The sequence below is a fragment of the Pogona vitticeps genome, chromosome 6, assembly GCF_051106095.1.
Source record: "Pogona vitticeps strain Pit_001003342236 chromosome 6, PviZW2.1, whole genome shotgun sequence".
In the NCBI taxonomy this organism is placed as follows: domain Eukaryota; kingdom Metazoa; phylum Chordata; class Lepidosauria; order Squamata; family Agamidae; genus Pogona; species Pogona vitticeps.
The window spans coordinates 114,962,477-114,974,330 of NC_135788.1; positions in this window are offsets into that span (position 1 = coordinate 114,962,477).

Consider the following 11,854-nt stretch of genomic DNA (forward strand, 5'->3'; position numbering starts at 1 on the left):
TCAGGAATGGTCATCCACATCTATTGAACACTGAGAAATATTGATTGGTCAAACACTGGAGAGAATTTCTCTCTCTTTCGTTCCCCAGCATGGGTAACCCCAAAAGATAATGGGAATCAAAAAATTACCCCATCTCCATACTCGCCCTTGCCGAAATCATCGTCATAATCATCATCTTAGGACTGTGCAACTGGAAGAGTACCCATTGAGTCGGTGACCTACAGTTGCTCTACACTTTTGAGGTACTGTAAATAGTTATCTCTTCTTGACCCAACAACTCAGTCATTTATAGCTGTGGAAATGGTTGACTTGATGGCTTACAGTAGAGTTTACTATTGTTTATTTGGCTTTAATAGTCAAAGAGATCTGTGAACATGCTTCTATGTTCCCAGGAACCGTTTTTGTGTGTGTGTTTTTAATGGCCATGGATTTCCCTGACTCCGTGATGTTAAAACAGTCTCTTGTGTGCAGATGGAGGAGTGTGTGAAGGTCCATAGCAGAGAGAGGTCGGTGTTAAAAGTAAATAAAGATGACAATTAGAAAAAAAGGAAAGGGAATAGGTGTCAGAGTTGATCAGGTGGAAAAAAAAATCTTGGCTTTTGCTAGAGAATAGGCAGGAAACAGTTGCATTCCACATGCCCACCAGATGTTTTGGTTGTTAAAAAAAAATGAGAGTTGTAGGTTAAAATGCATGATAAATGGGCTGTAATTCTGAGAGCGTCAGCAATTAGCCCATTTCTCTTTTGCGTGGTGCGGTTTCATACAGTACACACAGCCTTACAGTGATACCAAAAGTTCTGATGTGACACATCCATCAAGGGCAGAAACAAGGTTGAAAAACAACATGGATTTCAGCATGGGCGATGCTTTTCACAAAGTGTTGAGTTTGCTTTCCCCTTTGTGGTATGGAAAACCTCACTAGCACCATTAAAGCCCCACAGGTAACAGATTATTATTATTTTTAAAAAGAATTTTGGGCTTCAGCACTCATTTTTCATCCATTTGGACAGTTGCTATTCTCCAGAATCCGGCTGACTCAAAAAAAAAAAAAAAGCAAATTGAGTTACATTTTTTGTGGGAAAGATCTGTTGTATTTAAATATTTCTCAGCGGAGACAGAAAAAGAGGCAAATTAATTTTTGCTTTCTCTCATACCAGAATTAATCTCCAGGGTTCCCTACCACCACCTCCTCATTGAACATATTGATCAATTTGTGATATTTGGTCAATCTTCCCATAAATGAATGTAAGGAAATCATTGATTATCTGCAATGGGCAAATTTCTTTATTTCTTTATTGATTACGTTCATATCCCACCCATCTGGTGCCGAGGCGCTATTCTGGGTGGCTAACAACTTCCTGGAAGAGACCCTGATGTTGGGAAAGCGTGAGGGCAAGAGGAGAAGGGGACGACAGAGGACGAGATGGTTGGGCAGTGTCATTGAAGCAACCAACACGAGTTTGACCCAACTCTGGGAGGCAGTGGAAGACACGAGGGCCTGGCGCGCTCTGGTCCATGGGGTCACGAAGAGTCGGATACAACTTAACAACTAAACAACAACAACAATATTTAAGAACCAACCGCAGCTACCCCTCCCCAATTACAAGGCATAAACAGGAAGATCCAGAAGAACATAAACCTCGAATATCTAAAGAAAAAGAAAACTGGAAAGAAATTCAGGAGGAAGAGATGGGAAAGAGCAAGAGAGAAATATGGCAACCGTAATTCAACACCACAAACATGGCTGAATTAATAGGGATTTTAAACCACAATTCAAAGAGAGGAAATAGATAGATAGATAGATAGATAGATAGATAGATAGATAGATAGATAGATAGATAGATAGATAGATAGATAGATAGATAGATAGATAGATAGATAGATAGATAGATAGATAGATAGATAGATAGATAGATAGATAGATAGATAGATAAGAAAGAAAGAAAGAAAGAAAGAAAGCCCTTTCTCTGGATGAGAAAATCTGCCAGTTTCCTTCCGCATGCGAACATTTTCTGTCTCATGCTCTCTTATGTTCATTCAACTGAGAAACATGAACCAATCAATTTACAGAAGGTATGAGCAAGATGGAGGCTATGAGCCACAAGCATAATTGGGAGCCCCAGCTGTTTTAAGATGAGGAGAGCCATTCAGGTGTGGTTCATGGCCCTCTGGATGTTTCCCACCTAGATGGAAATGAGCCGATTCTGAAATAGAAATGCTGGCAGTAGATGATGGGTTCTGTAGTACACCACATCTGGAGGGCTGAGTGGGAGGAAGAAGAAGGATATGGTTGCCATTTGCCTTTGGGATGCTACCAAAACCATCCGCTCGAATCCCGTGATCTGTCCATGGTCCTGGAAGACCTGCATCAGTGCACAAATCCAAGATATGGTTAAAGGAGGGCGAAGACGATAGCTTAGGCTAGCCAGTTTTCCAACAGGTTGCTGCGTGAGTCTGCTTCAGCATGTGCAAAATAATTAAATAAATAACCCAAGCTTGTGGTATCTTAAGAACTAACATTCCAAATTTGTATTGATGTTTCCAGTCGATTTGTGTAACTTTTTCTGGATCACTGCAGCTAATTGACAAGGTTCCGGCATCCATCTTATTGCATCCCTTGATCATGAACTGATTGGACAAGTGAGGTGCATCTCAACACCTTAGCATTTCTCTGCACTTAGTGGCTGTGAGTTGCGCAGACCTGACATGAGCACCACTTAGGATTCCAGCCACAGATTCATTTCAGTGTGAGCTTCCGTCAACGACAACCTTCAGATGCTTCCTGACGTGCCTGGAGATGTGAATTGTAACCCACAAAAGTTCATTGGTATAAATCTGTTAAACTTTAAGCTTAGGCCAGTATCCTGTTCAGTATTTATGGAGCTGTTTTGGGAGATGTCCTTCAACCACAGATTTTGAGGGTAACTAGAATCTCTAGGAGACAATGCCATAAGATAAGCATATGTGTTAGCATAGGCGTGAATGTAAGCATAAGCATCAGAATCTTGGAACTGCAGTGCTCGTAGGGACCCTATAGATAATCAAGTCTAGCCCCTGTCAAGGAGGCACACTGGAGAATTCGAACTCCCAACTTCAGCTCCACGTTCATATACCTATATCTAACTTTTGCAAATATCCTGGGAGGCCTGAAAGACAAAAAAAAGTGGGTTCTAGATCAAATCAAGCTTGAACTCCCCCTAGAAGCAAAAATGACTCAACTGAAGCTATGTGACTTTGGGCACAACATAAAAAGGCAAGATGCTTTTAAACATATGATAATGCTAGGAAAAGTTGAAGGCAACAGGAAAAGAAGAAAGCCAAATAATAAATGAAGCCATGGCCTGGGTTTGCAGGGCTACTGATGATAGGAGATTTGGGAGGTCCTTCATTCATTGGGTTGTCATAAGTTGGAAATATCTTGATACCACGTAACAGCCACCACCTCGGTCTGTCCCTAGTCATGCACGAGCTTTCAGAGTTTGGGTAGAATTCACAACAAGATGGAAGAGCGTTCTCAAGAATATATCTAGAGAGGTTTTGCAAAGGCCAAGCTTATTCTGGATCAAGCTGAGAGGAGGTCATCCACCATTCCATCCAAGAGGTCTTCTTGCAGTCTTGAGGGCTGTGGTATGGAAGACCCTTTTTCTTGGCATAGATGATGTCCACAGGCATAGTCCTGATGGGATACATGAAGCATGAACCACAATACATCCTCAGTACATCCAACCTTGTCTGATCTTGGCTGCTAAACAGGATTTAGGCTGGTTAGAAGTCGGATGGGAGACCACAAGAGATCTCCAGGGAATTCCAAGTAGGCGTAGGTAGGGTAGAATCCAGCGTGAAACCCTGGGGTCTATGGCTGGAAATATTGAACTAGATGGGCTCTGTATAAGACAGTTTCCTACCTTGCTCAGGTTGAAAGGACTTGATATACAGGCAAAGGAGGTCTCCAAGATGAGCAGACTTCTAATTAGGAAGAGCTTTATAAATCACACTATTTCCATAGTTTGTTGAATTGTGATACCTGAGCTAGAAAACAGAAAGAGTCTTGACCCCACACAGTGATAAAAAATATCTATGACCAGACCCTTGGCTATTCTCTGACTCTTTAAACCAAGGGAGGGAGAATCTGCAGTTCATGGTCGGAATCCTTGACATACACCCCGTGGAAGTCCTTCTCAGCCCTAGAATTAGTGTGAAGGGAATCTTTGGTCTGGTTCTGCCCCATGATTCCAGCCCCCCCCAAGTTTTAAAGCATTGTCAAACTTGGGGTGATGGTGATATTAATTGTTTGACAGGAAAGCTAGACAAACGAGTTGACTTCAGGAGGGAAAAGCCAGAGGCGTTGCTGCAATCTGAAACGCCTTGTATGCAATTCTTCGGCTTGTTCTTCAGAGCCAGAATGACGTAGTTCTTAACTCGGTGGGTCTTCTGTCACCCTCTGGACGCACCAGCACACTGGCTAGCATTTAGGCCCACTGCCTGCCTTCCTTCCACTCCAGTGTCCACAAATGCCAAATGGTGCTTTGGAAAACACCCTGACTTACCTTAACCCCAGAACCACACCAGACCAGTTGTAGGTGGTGGACATGACAGGAGGCTCTTTCACAAAGATGGTCACTAGATGGCACCAGAGCTGTTGGATGCAGGTTGGAGCGAAGTTGGGAGGGTGAACCATGAATGAAGACGGGAATTTCCCACAGGAAGGGAAGAAAGAAGAGACAGTGGATCGCCCCACCTCTGGTTCAATTGGTCACACGGGCGAGCAGACCTTCTGAGGAGTCACCAGACCTCCACGGTAAGGATGCTGGGGTTGAAAATGGAGGGCAGGCAGTTGGGGGGTGACCAAAAAAGAACCTCCAGCAGAAGATTCGGTGGTAGTTTGTGGATAATTTAAAAAGTGTCCTTTCCTTCACCTGTTTCCAGGACAACGTTTCGACCCTGGAATAAGTGAGTGTATCATGATAAGACGCAGAGAAAGCCTCTATGCGTGGGCAAAGTGTCTTTCCCATATGGGAAAGAGAGGTAGCCATAATCACCTATTAACAGCTCAGAAAAGTGAGAATCAGAAGGGTCTTGCAACATCTTAAGACGAACAGTGTGATTGTGGCTTGACACTTTAGTCATCTAGGCGTCTACTTGATCTGATGCACGAAGTGTGAGCTTCTTTAGACCTCAACTCAGGCAAAAGTTTGCTTTCTTGCCACGATGTTAATTTAGGACAGCAAAACCTTGAGGATGGCAGGGCCATCACCTAGAACTGCTGTTGTGAATGTTGTTGTTAGGTGTTGTCAAGTCAAAATCGACTTACAGCAACCCTAATGGGGTTTTCCAGGCAAATGAGGTCTTTAAGGGGTGGTTTTACACACCCTCAAAAGGTTTCCACAGTGGAGCAGGAATTTGAACCCGGGCCTCCCGAGTCCTAGTCCATCACTCTATCCACTACACCGGTGGTCCCCAACCTTTTTGGCCTCCATGGACTGGTTTAGCATGCATGCAGGGTGGCATCTATGCGTGCATGGAGGGGCCGTAGGAGGGGCTATGCGTACGTGGGAGGGGCCGTGCATGCATGGGAGGCGCCGTGCATGCATGGGAGGGATGTGCATGTGTCTGCGCATGGGGGAGAGGAGATTTGTCTCCGCAGCCCAGTCCTGGCAAGGCCACGAACTACGAATGGTCCGTAAACCAAGGGTTGGGGACCCTGCACTATACCACATTGGGTATCCAGCTGTTACAAATAGTTAATGCACTTAATAATCCTTCACTCTGCTTAGGAATATCACAAACAAATGATATTTGCTTTGTTTTATTCCCTTCCCTTCCCTCCTTTCATTCATCCATTCATCTCTCTCTCTTTTTTTGCTGTTCGTCCATCAATCCCTCCCTCGCTCCATCGATCCACCTTCCTTCTCTGCCAGCTAAGGATAGTATTTCATGCGTGAAATGTAATTGATAACTTCCCATAGCAGCGCATCTGCTCAACTACAATTGTCTGCATAATTGGAGGGGAGTAAACTTTCAATGTGGAAATAATGAATACTAATGTGTAGTTTTCTAATGCAAAGGAAATGTGAAATTGGAATTCTAAATGCGGTTATGACACCTCACTGCATTACAATGAATTCCTGAAATGAGCCATTTCAATCAATTGTTCCGTATTCTCGTTCTCTCTGTTTTCCTCTGAGATGAGTGTCTTTCATTTAGTTCGGGTTGGGTTTTGTTGGGGGTTTTTTTGGCCAGTGTAGTTCCCGCCTGCCTGAATAAATGAATGAATAAATATATTTTTTAAAAGTTACTGAGTGGGAGACTTTAAAAACAGACCGTTGGGGACCAAGCATGTCCAGTACAAAACTCAGAAGAGGGTTCGCCCCCCCTCCAGTTTCCAAAATCTCTTTGCCCATGACTGTTCCTCGTATTGGAGTGTTCTGGGACATGTAGTCCAAAAAGACCTACAAAGGTCATAGTTCTAAGTCCTGGCTCACTGAGAAAGGTGCAGTTATGACTGGATTTAAGCTGAAGCCCCCACCCCAAAATGACCGTCCAAAGGAAAGCAGATGGTTCTGAAATGGCCAGGACAGGAACAATTATCTTGTCATGGACAGTGGGGCAAATCTTGCTCACCACGCTTTTACTTCCCCCTTCTTTTAAACATCATTTTCCAGTTGTGTGGGCGGCTGCTACAGAGGGGTGCCCTGGCTACAGATATTCATTTTATTATTCTGATTTCAAACATCTATATTTCCCCCCCCCTACAACAAAGTGGTGTGTGTCCCAAGTAGAGTAGACCTCCTCAAATCAATTCCTAAATGGTGGGTGAGCATTTAAGTAAATCCCAAGGATTCAATGGGGTTGTTCCAACATTTGACTTAAAAGCTGACACATTTCTCATCAGAGCAGCAGAAGTAAGTCCCGTTTTGTTCCTGCAGTGAGAAGGATTATATGCTCTGAGGGAGTTTGCCACACAAATGGGCACATTGAAATACTCCTTTTTTGTTCCTTCTCTTTTTAAGAATCGGGTTTTCGTTATTTGCCTGATCTAATGCGTGCTGTAGGGAGGCATAAAGAGAAATCCTTGCTACGTCCTTCACAATTGAAAAAGAAAAATAGTCTGGGCTGTCTAGAAACCTGACACCCCGTGAAAGATTATTAAGCACAGAATCTCAAATTATCTCAGTGCCCTTTACTCAGCTGGGCAAGGACTTTATTTGCTTGCAAAGATTGTAGTCTTCTTCTTGTGCTCAATTTATTTATTTATTTATTTATTCGATTTTTACCCCGCCCCTCTAGACAACGTCTACTCGGGGCGGCTTACATCAGTTAAAACAAGTTTAAAAATATATAAAATGCATTTATACTGCATTTATACTGCATCAGAAGAAGGGGAACTGTAACGTCGTCCACAAGAATTCACACTGAAATAAATGTGCCTGAAAGGTGCCACAATGCTTCCGTTTGTGTGTGTGTGTGCTGGTTATGCTGTTGTATAGGAACTACATCTATACCTCCTTGGTGTTTCCCTTCCTGTCTTTAGTGCTAGTTGATACCGTATTTTTCCGTGTATAAGACTATACTTTTGTCTAAAATCTTTAGACTAAAAATTGAGGGTTGTCTTATACATGGAAGTAAGCTGAGGAGAGAACAAGCAGGGATCAAAGCAATCCTGCAGCGCTTTGATCCCTTTCCCCCTACCCTTGCTAAGCCCCACTTATTTTTCTTAATTTTGGAATAGTGGCGGGGTGCCTTATACATGGGGGCATCTTATACACAGAAAAATATGGGTAAGTACAGCCTGGTGCCTCCGGTGAGTAATGGGAGGGACCGAAAGGTTGGCTTAAACCAGTTAGCCCCCAACCTTGGGCAACCCAGGTGGACTGCAAATCCCAGAAGCCTTCACCATCAGTTGTGCTGACTTGGGTTTCTGGGAGTTTTAGTCCAAGAACACCTGGGGACCGAGGGTTGGGAACCGCTGCCTTAGACAATATGACTCATGCCTTTACTCACTTTTAAGCCACAGAGTGAGCTTCCTGAGTGCTCAGAGATCCAAGACGAAGGTGACGAAGGGGTGTAAAGCACTGGTTCTTAACTTTGGGTTACTCAGGAGTTTTGGACTGCAACTCCCAAAAGCCTTCACCACCTGCTGTGCTGACTGGGGTTTCTGGGAGTTGCAGTTCAAAAGCATCTGAGTAACAAAGGTTAAGAACCACTGGTGTAAAGGATCAATACACTGAGAAACAAGGAACAGAATTAGGGATGATAGCAGATAGCATTCCATTGAGGCTCAGGTATTGAGATGAATGTATTATCTGACCTGCCATGGCCCCATCCTATGGAATTCTGGGAGCTGTAGTTTGTGAAGGAAATTGGAATTCATGGCTAGACAGCTCTAGTGCACTCATTGGAACAGCCATAGAAAACTCTAGGTGTCTCACAAACATAGAAATCCCTAGGATCTCCTCAGATGTAGCCGTGATATCTAAAGTGTACACTACTGTGTAGTGGTGGATGGCATCTTCCAGACCTGTGGACACTTAGTGGGTCCATGAAATCACAGATACTGGAAACAGAAGGGGCCTCTAAGGCCATCCAGTCCAACCTCCTGCTCAAGGCAGGAACCCAAATAAAAATATATGCGACCAACAGATTTCTAACTTTCTCTTGAATGCCTCCAGCATCAGAGCGCTCACCCCCTCCTGATGTCATTGATTCCGTTGTTGTACTGCTCTAACAGGTCATTTTCCCTGATATTCAACTGAAATCTGGTTTCCTGTAACTTGAGCCTATTTCTTACGTGTCCTGCCCTCTGGGATGATTAAGAACAGATCCTGCCCCTCCTCTGTATGACTACCTTTCAAGTATTTGAAGAATGCTATCCTATCTCCCCTCAGTCTTCTTTTCTCGAGGCTAAACATCCCCAGTTTCTTCAGTCTTTTCCTCATCGTTTCCAGTCATCTGATCCTCCTCTGACGTTGCTCCAGTTTGTCCAAAGAAGATGGCCTGGTTCACATCCTCCATCCTCTGACACCGAGGTTCAGCCATGGGGAAGGGCTACCTTTAGGGCCCCTGCGACCCCCTCCATGTCATTCAGCATCTATTGCCTAAGAGAACAGCTTGCCTAACAGTAGGGCTGGCTCTGCTTTCCGGACTAAGTGCCCTGGTAGCTGAAAGCAGTTCTCACACATTTTTGGTGGCAAAGCCCTTGCTTCATGTACATACAGTATCATATTTGCCCCTTCCCTGAAAGCAAGTCCTTGGCTTTAAAATCTACTACAAATATGAATACCAGCTTAGGTATTCTGGAATATGTACCTGGCAGAATAAGGGAAGGGAAAATCTTAAGCCTATCACGAGGTAAGAAGTTGATTGGAGTCGGATAATTAAAAACAAAAACATGGAGCACATTTTTCTACCAGCAGGAGAAACTCTGCAGCTGATGGCATGCCTTAATTTTATTTATTTTTTAAAAGGGGGACTCAGCGACAGCATGCCCAAAAAAGACAGGATGAGGTGAACAGAGAGACCAGTCCCCCCCCTTTTTTTGAAATCTAGCATTATAAAAAAAAGGCGACAGCCCAGTTTCACAAGGAAAACACACACCCTTAGCAGCCGGAGCCCAACCTCTGACTGGTGGCTTTCGAAATCTGGAATTTCCCTGGGTTGCTCCAAGTCTTTAGGGCAAAGGCACATGTGCAAGAGAGGCGTGGGCGTTTTTACACGGGTCCAAAACAGGAAGAAACCTGGAGAAAACAGTAAAAAAAGGGAGAGCTGCCCCTACTCTTTACAAATTTCTCGAGCTGCAGTGCCTTACCTTATATACAGTTATTATTAATTTTATGGGTTACATTTATAACCCAACTTTCCTTCACTGAGCTTAAGGTGGTATGAGCGGCTATCATACTTCCTATTTTATCCCCTCAAGAACCCTCTGAGGTAGGTCAGGCTGAAAAAGGTAGTGACTGGTTCAATATCACTGGGTGGATTTCCTGGCTCAGAGAAAACTGCAATTTGGAAGTCACACTCCGACATGCTAACTAAACTACCGTACTATGCTATATAGCTCTTCCAATTTAATTTTTTTTGCATTGCTTCCACGCATGTTCGGTGGCATGTCCGGTCTTAGCTTGTGTTTTCTTAAAAACCTACTTAAAATCCTCTCTGCGTGCCAGGCTCCGACATCTCTATGGACTTATTCCAAATCTGTAGCAAGTCCTTTATGTACCTGTAAACCAAAAGGGATTTTTAAAATATAAACATAGCTCATTGGATGGTGTGTAGACTCTTTGGCTGTAAGTTGTTTCGAAACAGACATCAGGAAGGGGGAAATGCACATGCCACGAGGAGCGGTGACTCTTAATAATAATAATTGCAGGCCATCAAGTCAATTTGGACTTACAGTGACCCCTTCCAGGATTTTCAAGGTAGAGAGTACTCAAAAGTGGTTCATCATTCTCTTTTTCTGGGGATGCTCTGGGTCTCATGAATCGTTTTAGCAAGGCCTGCAATGACTTTGGTCTAACAATCAGCCTGAAGAAAACACAAGTCATGGGCCAGGGCGTGGACTCGCTTCCCTCTATTACCATCTACACACAAGAATTGGAGGTTGTTCATGAATTTGTGTACCTTGGCTCAATGATCTCTGACACACACTCTCTCTAGATGTCAAGCTGGATAAATGCATTGGCAAAGCAGCTACCATGTTCTCTGGACTCACAACGACAGTATGGCTCAATAATTTATTTATATTTATTTATTGATTTCATTTATACCCCGCCTATCTAGTCAGTTGTGACCACTCTAGGCGGCTTACAACACACACTTAAAAATTAAACATATAACATACCACATCACATAACATAATTTACATAAGAAGCTGACGACATATACCAAGATCCAGGTCTATAGAGCCTGTGTCCTGAGCACACTCCTGTACTGCAGTGAGTCCTGGACCCTTTGTGCACGGCAGGAGAGGAAGCTGAACCCGTTGCATATGCGTTGTCTCAGGCGCATTTTTGGGATCACCTGGCGGGACAAAGTTCCAAATAGAGTAGTCCTAGAACGAGCTGGAATTTTTAGCATGTATACATTACTGAAAGAGCGACATCTACGTTAGCTTGGGCATGTCGTGAGACTGGCTGGTGGTCGGATTCCAAAAGATCTCCTTTATGGAGAATTAGTGCGGGGAAATTTCCCCAGAGGGAGACCACAGCTGCGATAGAAGGACATCTGCAAGTGGGATCTGAAGGCCTTAGGAATGGACCTCAACAGATGAGAAACCTTGACCTCTGAGCATTCAGCCTGGAGGCAGGCGGTGCATCACGGCCTCTCCCAATTTGAAGAGACCCTTGTCCAGCAGGCTGAGGCAAAGAAGCAGTCCCGAAAGCAGCAAAATCAGGGAGCTGGACAGGGGACAGATTGCATTTGTCTTCAGTGTGGAAGGGATTGTAACTCTCGAATTGGCCTCCTCAGCCACACGAGATGCTGTTTTAAGCCGTCCATACAGAGCATGTTACCATAGTCTCTCGAGACTGAAGGATGCCTAACTAACCTGGGACTAATGGGCAGCTTGCCCAAGGCCACCCAGGCTGGCTGTTCTCCCAAGTGGCACAGCGGGGGAATTGAACCCCCAACCTCCTGATTCCTAACCCGCTAAGCTATCCAGCCATTATGAGTATTTAAAACACCCACCAAAGTGCTTTTGCAAAGGGGAAGGTCTTTTGTCCATGAAAAGAGGAACTTGTTGGCCCATCACACCCCATTTATATCTCAAAAGCCTTTCCTTTCTGAAACGCAAGGTAATTTCTAGACTGAGGGTTCTACCATTTCCTCTTTAATGGACTGTGAGCGAGAGTGAAAAAGA